Genomic DNA, 12,148 nt, shown 5'->3' on the forward strand with positions numbered 1-12,148 from the left:
GCAGTCGCAGCCGAGGCTGCAGCAGGAACAGCAGGGCAGAAAAAAAGGGAGCGAGGTTGAACAGCACAGGGTTCTTACACGTTTCAGGTCAAGTCCATACAATGATACAGTCATGATTGGTCAGTTTAACTGTTAACTTTCAAAAAGAATAAGTTGGCAGGCTTCTACTGGTAGGTTTGAAGCAAAAAATGTTCAAAAGGTACAAACTGATGGGCTATAGGGTAATGGGTCTTATCTAACACCAGGGACCTCCTTCCTGAGGCAGGGTCTGCCCACGTGACCTGCCAGGTGTCCTGCCAGGTGTCCTGCCAGGTGTCCTGCCAGGTGTCACATAGACTGTCAGGCCTGGAGTTCACACAGCCCCCAGCCGAGCCATTACGGCAGGAATTACAAAAGCAGAAAACACTTAGATTCTTCATATACTCTGCTATCATCTGAATGGCTGGCCTCTCACGTGTGGAAATTTAAGTCCCCAAAGTCTTCTGTTAGTCATACAACTAGAATAGACACTTAACAGGGAACCGGTGTTTAGAGGTGGGTCCTGCTGGGAAATGATTAGATGTGATGCATTCGTAAGGGTGAAGCTCCCACAACTGGATCCTGACCTTTGTCAGGGAGCAGTGGGGACACAGGCACCCAAGGGTGCTGTCTTTGCACATGATTATCTGTGCCACCTCGAGCCCCTGCCAAGGCCGTCACCACAGACAAGCCACAGGGCATGGCCCATCTTGGTCTGTGAATCTCCAAGACCATGAAGTAGGACAAATCTCTGTTGTAAGGTAGCGTGCTTCAGCTGTGCCACTATAGTGCTGAAACGCTGGCTAGTGGAGAGGTTCCATTTCCACAGTTCTGCTTTCCTCTTTTCTCCTAGCCTGGGAAGCCCGCCCGTCCCTCCACAGCCACCCTCCTACATCAGACTACATCAGAACAGCTCTCTGGAAGCTAGACAACATTCCAATGAATGGGCAAACAAAATAATCGTTGCAAAGATGCACACATCCAACAGACCATTAAAGCTGCTGAGCATCACACTTCCTGGGCACAGGTGGCCTCCCACTCACTGGCTGGTGCTTCACGCCTTCCTTGTCCCAACACCAACACCATCTCACAGTTGGCCTCCTGACACTCACTGCTCGTTTAGCAAGGTACTCACTGCTCCGAGAGCTCTTCCAACGTCCCTGCTACTCCGCCTGCCCAACTACCTGCACCTAGTGGCCAGTACTCTGCAGTGACCTTGCGCCGTTCTTCCTTGTGAAGTGTCATGGACTTGAATTCCCTCCACACGGAAGACTCCTCCCCTGCGGTTGTCTGGCCTTGGCTACCTATTCTGAGGGCAGCAGCACTTCCAGCAGGTGCGAGAACAAGTGTTAGTCCCACTGGACGCCCCCCAGCATCCAGTCCACTAGGACTGAGTGGGCATCCCTTCTGCCACGGGTAACTGATCAGAAACAAGTGGAGGTGCAGATGCGGTGGCCGTGACTTCCAGTTCACCACAGCCCCGGAGTGAGGACCAAGGGCAAGGGGCCCATTGTTTGCAGGACCGCTGTGACTTGAGTATGTCTCCCCAAAGTTCCTGCCTTGGAGACGTAGACCTCAGATTCGCTGGCCAGTGGATTCTGGAAGTGGGGCCTTTGCGAGGTGATCAGCAATAGACAAGGTCATTAAGAATGAGAGCCCCGGAGGGCGTGTGATGGTTCAACAGGCTAGTCTTCCACCTCCAAGCACCAGCATCTCCCATGGGTGCCAGTTTGCATCCTGACTGCTCCACTTCCCATCCAGCTCCCTGTTTGTGGTCTGGGAAAGCAGCAGAGGACAGCCTAAGTCCTTGGGTCTCTGAACTAGTAGGAGACCAAGAGGAGATGCCTGGCTCCTGGCTTCAGAACCTCTCAGTTCTGGCCATCGTGGCCACTTGGGGAGTGAATTCATGGGTAGAGGATCTTTCTGTCTCTCCTTTGCTCTATAAATCTGCCTTTACAATAAAAAGAAATAAATCTTAAAAAAAATAATAAAAGAGGAAGGAAAGCCTGGGCTAGCCGTTGGCCCTGTCCTGCCATGTGGTGCCACAGCACGAGGCGGAGAGCAGAACCAGCAGCCCAGGGAGCCACAAGTCTACACAAGATCTCAGGGCTTGGGTTCTAGCGGCAGAACACATACCGAGACAAACACGTTACAGCTTCAGGAGGAGCTAGACTTCATGATCTCCCAGTACCCTCACGCTCTAGTCATTAGGGATCTGCACCTGCCCTACCCAAACTTGGCCTACGTCCAGGGACACCACTGTTGAACAGAGGATGTAGTGCCTGCCCCCAAATGTTCTATGCGGGACCCAACATTTGCCCGAATCTTGTTCCAACATCAGCAGAGAAAGGACGAAAATGAAGGAACCCATGGCGTCTGCTTCCCTTGCCTGCAGAAGCTATGTCACGCACACATGACGTGCCGCACACTTCTTGTAGCAGTGGAGCGGATGGGATAGTAAAAGATGACGCCCATGGTCCACTCTCTTCCTTCCCCCACTTTCTTCTCACAGTAAGATCGAAGGGGGAACTGGAGACGGCTGGGTGGAACCATGGTAGACCGTGTTGTGCCATTGTCCAAACCACACCTGACGGCACAAATCAAGAGCAGGTGTCCCAGGAAGGTGGTCGCACCAGCCACTCCCTTAGGCAGGGCACAAGTTGACACTGGGCCTTCCATCAGGGTCTCCCAGGCCCTGGATCCTCCCCCATGCTCAGGCTGGCCACCACCCTCACAAAGCCCAGGGAGTTCATGCTTTCCCGTAATTCCATATAATCCTCTTCTGTCTGTCCCCTTCATAAACCTGTCTGTGCCAAGTGTAGGCTGCTGTGCGGAAGCAAATGGGTGGGGTCTGCCTCTCTCAGCTGCATGTGTGTGCCGTGCAGTTAGGGGTCCTTGTCATGCCTGGGGTGAGTGGGATGAGGAGGCTTGAGTTGGGTACACCGGCTCCAGCTGTTGCAACCCAGAATCCATAAATAGAAGGCAGTGGTGCCCCTCGATTGAGTTTTTCTTCATTTTAAAAATTGCTGGTATGTCAACAGTATTATTGATCCCCCCACAGCCCCAAATATTCTGCTACCTTACATGTCAGATAACACTTCTAAGACTCGGCCTAGGAGTATAGCCATGAAGCATCAAATCATGGCTCAGGGGAAATATTTCCCCAGTTAAAAAAAAAAAGAAAAAAGAAAAAACACACAAATTCACAAATGCATTGTGGAATTAATCATGTTAACATTTAACAGGCTCCTCTCAGTGCAGCAAGAGTTTAGAAAAATGGTTCTTGGTTTTTACTGGGATAAAATGAATGGAAGCCATTAAATCCCTATCTTTTTTTTATTAAATATTAATGAATACATTTTGTTTTGTTTTGTTTGTTTTAAAGTGCTTTGAGGCCTGGCAGGATGGCTCAATGTATAAATCCTTACCTTATTAGCACTGGGATCCTGTGTGGATGCCGGTTTGTGTCCTAATTGCTCCACTTCCCATCCAGCGCTCTGCCTGTGGCCTGGAAAAGCAGTAGAAGATGGCCCAAAGCCTTGGGACCCTATGTCCATGTGGGAGACCCAGAAGAAGCTCCTGGCTCCTGGCTTCAGATGGGCTCAGCTCTGGCCATTGCGGCCGCTTGGGGAATGAACCAGCGGTTGGAAGATCTTTCTCTCTGCCACTCTTTCTCTCTGTAAATTTGATCTACATTTCTAATAAAGCTAAATAAATCTTTAAAAAAAAAAAAACGCCCCGGATCTCTATGAATTCTTTCTCCAATTCATATGCGATATGCCAGCTCACGCACTCTATCAGGAAACTTACACTCTCATATATGACCTGGCCGGTGGGCATTTATCCTCCTGGTTAAGGTGCCAGCTGGGACGTACTCGGCCCTTATCGAAGTACCTGCATTGGACTCCCAGCTTTGGTGCTTGGCTGTAGCCCCAGCTGGAGGCTGCTTGGGGCATTCGGGGGATGAGCCTGTGGGTTGGAGCACTCAGTCCCTCTGCCTCTCAAATAAATAAGGAAATAAAAATTAAGCAAACCACCACCACCAACAAAAACAAACAAACAACCCAAAGTCCTCGTGTTGTAGTTTGATTGCCAATGCTGTGAAGTTGAGAGGCAGACAGACCTGTAGAGTTGATGAGGTCGCGCCCGATCTCGTCTGATCTCGGAAGCTAAGCAGGGTCGGGCCTGGTTAGTACTTGGATGGGAGACCGCCTGGGAATACCGGGTGCTGTAGGCTTTTGCCCCCAGCCCATGCCCGCTCCCTCCTTTTCCTGCCAGCCTGCCTGCCCGCCCCGCTCGCCCACCCAGCCCCAGCCCACACCCCCGACCAGCTCGGAACCCCGGCACACCACCAGCGCCCGGCCTGCTTGCCCTGCCACCTGCTGCTACCCTGCCTGCCTACCTGCTCTGGCCTGCCCAGCTTCCCTTCCCTTCCCCTGCCTGCTGCTGCTGCTGCTGCTCTCCCAGCGCTCCGCCACACGCCTCCCACGCCCCATGCAACCCAGGGGCCCGCCGCCACCGCCGCCTGCAACGGTGTCCACCCCGAGGCCCCACACACACTAGCCAGCGCCCCAGCCCGCCCTACCCTGCACAGCCACCTGCCACACACACACACACAGCCGCCCAGCCAACCTCTTCTGCCAAGCACGCACACACTCACGCCACGCCACGCCACCATCTGCCCTCGGCCCGCAGCCTCCCTGGCCACCTGCCCACACCCACCTGCCCACACCCACACCCACACCCACACCCCGGAATCGGGCCCCTCCAGGGCACACAGCGCCCGCAGCCAGCCCCCAACAGCACCAACAGCAGCACCACCTCGCCAGCCCAGGCTCGCCACTGCGCAGGGCCCGCCTGCACGCACACTCAGTGGTCCTGTGCCAGGCCTGGGGAGAACCTTGCCTGCACGCCACCTGCCAGAGCCCACCCGAGGCACCCCCTCCCCCACCCACCCGGCCGGCCGGCAACCCTCCCCCGGCCCCCGCAGACACACCCCCACCGCAGACACCCGCCGCAGCAGTCCCGCCCGTGGGTGTAGGGGATGCCCAGGCGCCCCACTGTGGCGTGGGCAAACCTGCCCTGTGGACCGAAATCCCTCCTGTGCCTCGAAGCCTGTGGGTGGTGTAGGACTGAGTGCGTGCCTGCTGCCTGCGTGCTGGCCAGCGAGTGGGGTCCCTGCGTGCTGGCCTGTGCGTGCGTGTGTGCATCAGTCGGTGGGTGAGGGTGACCCCGTGCGCTGGAGTGGGCCGTGCGGCGCGGCGCGGCGCGGCGACCCCGGTGCCCGGTCCCGACCCGTGGTGGTGCCCAGCGTGGCTGATTGCTTGCTTGCTTGCTTGCTTGCTTGGTGGGAGTGAGGGTGGCTGTGGGGGAAGGGGTGGGGGTGGGAGAGGGGTGGGATGGGGAGCGGGGAGCGTCCCCGGGGCCCCCAGGTCTCCACGGGCGGGGCCCGCCGGGGCTGGGTGTCTGGGACCCCGTGGGTGCGGGCGGGCGGGCGGGCATGCGGGCGTGTGCCAGCTGCCGGGGCTCCCAGCGTCGTGCCCAGCCGTAGGAGGGCAGGGCGCAGCAGTGTGAGGCGCCCCCTGGAAGCCCGGCCGCGAAGGCCACCCCTCCAGCCCTCTCCGGCGGCGGTGCCTCCTCCCCAGCTGCGGGAGGCGGGAGGGACGAGGAGAATGCCGGGGTGCGGGGGGTGCGCGGTGAGGCGCCCTGGCTGCGGGCAGGGGGAGGCGGCCTGGGAAGAGAGCTGGAGTGTCCTGGGGGCCGCTGAAGCAGGAGGTGGGCCGGTGTTGGCCTGGCGCTGCGGGCAGGGGCGGCAGCAGGTGCAGCAGCAGCTGCAGCAGCAGCAGCAGCAGCAGCAGCAGCAGGGGTGGAGGGCGGGCTTGGGCGGGCGGTGGGGCAGGGCAGGGCAGGGCAGGGCAGGGCAGGGCAGGGCAGGGCAGGGCAGCGCGGAGGGCGGGCAGGGGCGGCAGCAGGCTGAAGAGCGGCTGTGAGGCGGCGTGTGTCGTCTACGGCCATACCACCCTGAACGCGCCCGATCTCGTCTGATCTCGGAAGCTAAGCAGGGTCGGGCCTGGTTAGTACTTGGATGGGAGGTCATGGAGACGAAAGACAGCATTTCCGACAGGAGTGCTAAAGCCAGGGGGCTGTAACGGAACAAGTCTGTCCCGCCCATCTACCTCGCCTTTCTATCACCCAGCTCCAGGCCCCCACCAGCGACCTTATCTGCACCCAACAGGAACCTCCATTGCCTGTGAACTGCCGAGTCTCAAGCAGCCCACCTCATAGCAACAGGAAGCAGGCGGGGCCAGCCGGACCCACCATCCCTGGGCTGCTTCAGGAAGGACTCCTGGGGCGCCCCCTGAGGTCGATTTGCTTGGTCCTTCTGGCCCTTATACTTCACAGATCCTTCGCTCTTAGTCCTGTTATTTATTTATTTATTTTCATTTACTTATTGGAATGACTGGTTCACTCCCCAAATAGCTGCAATGGCCAGCACTGGGCCAGGCTGAAGCCAGGAGCCAGGAGCTTCGTCCAGGTCTTCCCTAAGGAGGCAGAGGTCTGAGGACTCAGATCATCTTCTACTGCTTTACAGGCGTGGCAACAGAGCAGGATCAAAGACAGAACAGGCAGGATTCAAGGCAGCGCTCCAACTGGTGATGGCTTAACCCTCGTTTCTTCTCATTTCCAAAGGAATTCCAGAAACAGAGCAACAGAGTAGGAAAAGAGAGAAAGGTCACTCCCGCCATGCTCACCCTCTCACGCAAGGACAGCCTCTCCCTGTGTCGGTACTATAGCACAGCCACCGGTGTCCCCAGAGCTGTCGCTACCCCTGTGGAGAGGAGGTGGCGCAGGTGATGCCTAGGGTGAACTGGTACCCAATCCTGCAGCCCTCCTGGAGGCCACTGGCTGCCACCCGCACTGGGCCCTAACGCCCTGGGAGCCGTTTCCCTGCCACTCTGTGGAGTGTTTTAGAAGCACTCATTATTGCTTCCATTTCCACAGAGGAATTTTTTTTTAAAGCATCTTTAAATTTACTTGGAAGACCTCAAGAACCAGTCAACTAGCCAACCAGCAGAAGACCATGTATACACTGATTCACTCCCCAAGTGCCTACAACAGCCCAGGCTGGGCTGGGCCAAACTCAGCAGCCTGGAATTCCATCTAGATCTCCCACGTGGGTGGCAGGGTCTTACATCCTTGGGCCCTCTTATGTTGTGCATTAACAGGAAGCTGAAAATGGCAGCAGAGCCTGGACATGAACCCGGGCCCTCTCCTGTGGGCATGCCAAGCACGCTTTACTGCTTATACCAAATATCCACCTCACATGTACAGAGACTGTGGCTCCAGGAAGCTAAGTACCTGACCTGGACTCACACAGCCCGTAAACGGGGAGACGGAGACTCGAACCAGAACTGCCTGGCTCTAGATCTGTCCTTGGCCCACTGTGAAACAGTGACCCCTGTGTTGTTTCGTAACAACTCACGCTGCATCTCGCTGCTTTGCATTGACCAACGATTGCAAAAGACAAGCATTGTCGAGTGCTTCATTACAGACCTTGTTTGAAACTTGGAGTTGAAAAATGATGCTTGAATTGGGTGCAACTAAAGGAGGTTATCAAGTGTCTGAGAAACAGCCATAGCGGATGCAACCAACCACCTACCTAGCCAGTTGACACCCTCTTTCCCAGTCCTTCCTCCCATGCTGTAGTCTTGCCTTTCCCCATGGCGACCACATGGTGAAGCCACTTGCACATGTGTCTTGGGGAGCCGCTGGCATCCCACCAAAAGGGATCACTGCTATTTGGGATCCTGCAACCAGAATGTGGCCACGCTTTGCAGGCCTGATGTTGCCTTCCACTTGAAGGGGTCACTCCCTGTGCTGCACGCGCACATGAGCAGTGCAGCCCAAGGACACTGGCGCTGCAAAGAGCTGAAGGTTAGAAGCACTTGACTACAAATGTTTTCGCTACCCTCCCCCAAAGAGGCAAATACTATATGTATGCTTTTAAATGTATATATTTGTGAGATCCAGGATGACAGATCGCTCCTATCTGCTGCTTCGCTCTCCATAATGGCCTCAGTGACTGGGGCTGGCCCAGCCGAAACCAGGAGCTACCATCTCCATCCTGGTTTCCCACATGTGCCAGGTCCGTGGGCCACCACATGCTGCCTTCCCAGGCGCATTCGTTGGGATCTGGATGGAAAGTGGGACGGACAGAACTTCAGCTGGTGCTCACTATGGCCGAGAGCCTTGCAAGCAGTGTTTCGACCAGCTGTTGTACCCATTTCCTTGAGTCATCCTCTCCAAGGGTTTGCAAGTGTGGAATCTGGAGCAAAAGGTGGGACTTGCAGGCTGACACTTCCATACGGGGTCATGGGCACCTTAATTTGCTAAGGCTAAATGACTACCCTGAATATAATTGTTAGAAAGATTTGAAAATAGAACTTACTTTTCTAGTTACCTTGGGATAGAAGATAAAATTAACTGCTGGATGAGCTTATCAAATCCTGTGTGCACGCCATTGAATAACTTGCGGGCAACCGTGTTCGCAGCTGCCATACGGTAGGGAGGGTGAGCATGGAGGATTGTTCCACTGGGTGGCGCCGTTGGCCCGCAGCTGTGCAGGGAGCCCGCCAAGGAGATTTCCGTGTCGCCCACAAACCAGACAAGGCCTTGCAAATTGGTTGAAGGGGTGGGGGGAACTCCTGTTCCCTCCAGCCTTCAGCCCAATCAGAGATGAAAGAAGACAGTTTTTAGCCTGGCAAGTAAGAAAACAAACAAGTGCTTGAAATGGATAAGTTTTTTCCTTTCAAATGTGTTTTCGCAAAGGGTTTTTCTGCCCTGAAAAACAAAATACTAAAATAGCACGTTGTGTTTTCATTTATAAATCCTTCTCAAGAGGAAATCTAATAACAACAAAGGGTTCCCACTGGAGCGCAGCTTAGTTCATAATGTAAATAGACCACAGTGGTCCTCGGGGGAGGAAGCCGACCAAGCCAGGTACTTTGCATTTAGACGTGTGATTTTATTCCCTTGTATTTTTTTCCCCTCTTCTTTTACCTTGAATAACCTCTAACAACTGAAGAGGAGTTTCTGCAGCCATCACTGGATAGGGCCCTTTCAGTTAGTGACATTAAAAAAAATAGCAGACATCAGGATTTGCTGTACTTTGCTCTAAATCCTATCAGAAAGTGGGTGGGCCCTAAGCAAGTTTGATCTCATTGCAGCAGGTGTTTGCCCTGTATGGGCGAGGCTGAGGGCCATGAGGCTTCTTGCAGACCCTCCCGCCGTGTGTCTGCTCTGGTTGACAGCCTGCTGGACTCCTCGGGGCACCTCTCTCCTTTCCTGCTGTAGCAGGTTGAAGGTTCAAGGTGATGGGCAAGGCTGACACACCTCCCAGGGACAAATGGCGGCTGTGCCCGCTCCCCTGGACTCCAGGGGAGGTGTGGCTCCAAACAACAGAACCCGGAGGAGCTGGTGTCGGGTGGGCATCCGACCCATGACTCCTCCTCTCCATGCCGAGACAGAAACATCAGCTCTTGGAATGCTCCCCCCCCCCATCTTGGTCCATCTGCCCCCAGGTCGGTTCATAGCAGGTGAAACCCTAAGCTGCCCACATCAGGAGTGTTGTGGGGAGAGAAGGCTGCCTGGACACGCATCACGTGCAGCCCCAGCCACCAGAGCCATCGCTGGGGCAGAAGAGGACTCCCCTGGAGAGTTCCTCTCGGCTCTCCAAGATAAAGTAACACAGTGTTCTAAAGCCACTGATCTCTGGGCTGGTTTACTCAGCACCAAACCCCGCGCTCCAGCAGCTGCTGTCAATATTTACAAACAGGAGGCTCGGAGGCCCTTAGCCGGGGACTGGCACGCAAGGCATGCCCAGTGGGCAGCAGCCATCAGCGTGCCTCTTGCTTCTAGCCATTTCCCAGCAGACAGCCGCCTAAGCCGGAGACTCCTCTCCGAGTCCACAGGCGCTGAAATCCCCCCCAGCTGTCTGGCGTGGGAGTCCGCGGGCCTGGCCACCACAAATCCTGCCCAGCCTTGGAAAGTCACGTGTGCAAGAGTCCGTAAGCCTGGCCAGGGCTGGCACAGCCATCAACTCGTGGGCTCCCGTGAGTGAGGCGTGCCGCCCCTGCATTCCAGGGACGAGGCTGGGCACGCGTTGTCCCAGCCCCTGTGCAAGCAAACCCAAACACAGCTGGCCCCAGGGAGGCCTGGTGGCCTGGGAGATCTGCAGATGGAGCTGCTGATCAGGCTTCACTGACGAGGGGGAGCTGGGAACTTGCCAGCCAGGCTGGGACGCTCCAGAGCATTCCCTCAAATGACCTTATCTTTGGGGTGTAGAAATGTTGGTGGGAGACACACCTGGGCCCCTGGAGGCAGTGGTGATCTTAGGCAGTCAAGTGACATGCGATGGATGTGTAGGAATCAGCACAATTCACCTCCCCAGGGCAGGCTCCAGCCCCTTCCCCCACATTCCTGCTGCTGCTGGAAGCTTCCCTGGCCTTCTGGTCGACCTGCTCCTAGCTGCTAGTCAGCGGCCCCCAGCGGCACCAGTATCATCCTTTGGCTCCTTCCTCCCTCTTGTGTGTGTCCTTCCCGCGGATGCGCCCTGCCCCTTGCCGCTACGTTGGATGGCTCCGGTGAGGAGGGATGCTTTGGGAAGAGGGGCGCCAAGCTGGAAGGGAAGTAGGGAACTTTGCTTAAGGACTTCCGGTTCTCAGTTGGCCTCTGGTCGAACCTGGGAATCCTGACATCAACCTCTGCAGAACCTGGACAGGCGATTTTGGAACTGTTTGCCTACACGGCTGCCAACTCAGCGGAAGTAAGCGAGGAAGATTCAGCCAAGGCTCCCCTGGGTCCTTGGGAAGCAGATCCTCATCTGGGGTCTCCCAGGGGGACAGCTTGGCCCATGCACTGGTGCCCAGGACCCAGGCACTGTGCTCTCCCCACGGGCCTCGCTACCTGGGGAAGTTCATACCCTGCGCAGCTCCATTGCCCCTCCCTGGCTTCCTGCCACCCATCAGGCACTTTTCAGGACAAAGAAGTGAGCAAGGCGAGCTGGAAGTTTCCATCTGGGTGCTGCCACCCAGGAGCACAGTGCTCTCCCGAGGAGACCCCACCCTGACCAGGACTTGGGCTGCCTTGCCCTGTCCACTTCTTAGTTCTGCATAGAGAGGAAGCAGCAGTGTTTTCGGCAGGCACGTCTCTGCCACTTCCAACTCCAGAGACACAGGCCAGCCCTAGTGCCGACCACAGCGTAACTCCCCTTTCTCAGTGTTAACCCTGAAGCCCGGGACTGAAGCTGTAATTTAGGAGAGCATTCACCAGCAGGCGACTTCTCATTTAGACGACAGCCTTTGCTATTCAAAGCAGGCTTTCCAGGCCATTGCTTTGCTGCGTTATAATCTTCTATTGCTCCTTTAGCAGAATAAAATGTACGGAAGTGGCAGAATTCTGAAACGTTGACACTGCCTTGTCAATGATCAAGACGCTTGGGCTGTGGTTGGAGTCGGTGGCATCAGGCTTGGACCGGCTGCATACAGAGCAGTGTGGACACTCTCCTGGCCAGAGTGGGCAAAGACCCAGGAAGGCATGTATGTGCTGTCTGCAGCTGCTTTGATGGGCTTGTTCTTGAAGCAGCAAGGAGAGAAGCCGGAGGTGTGCTTGCTGCTTGCTGAGTCCATCCCTGGCCCAGACAGGATTCTTCCACCTGCCTTCCTGATGCTAAAGGAAGTGTCATCCGTTTTCACAAAGGAGTTTTAAATATTATTAGACTTGTTTATACATAGATATTTTTAAAGATTTATTTATTTTTATTACAAAGTCAGATATACAGAGAGGAGAGACAGAGAGGAAGATCTTCCGTCAAATGATTCACTCCCCAAGTGAGAGCAACGGTTGGTGCTGTGCCGATCCGAAGCCAGGAGCCAGGAACCTCCAAAGCACTGGGCCATCCTCGACTGCTTTCCCAGGCCACAAGCAGGGAGCTGGATGGGAAGTGGAGCTGCTGGGATCAGAACCGGCGCCCATATGGGATCCTGGCATGTTCAAGGCAAGGACTTTAGCCGCTAGGCCACGCCGCCGGGCCCAAGACTTGTTTTTTTATATTAAGAAGAAAGTCTACAAC

Source organism: Ochotona curzoniae, unplaced genomic scaffold (genome assembly GCF_017591425.1).
Source record: "Ochotona curzoniae isolate NIBS_2020 unplaced genomic scaffold, NIBS_Ocur_1.0 contig_3176, whole genome shotgun sequence".
NCBI lineage: Eukaryota > Metazoa > Chordata > Mammalia > Lagomorpha > Ochotonidae > Ochotona > Ochotona curzoniae.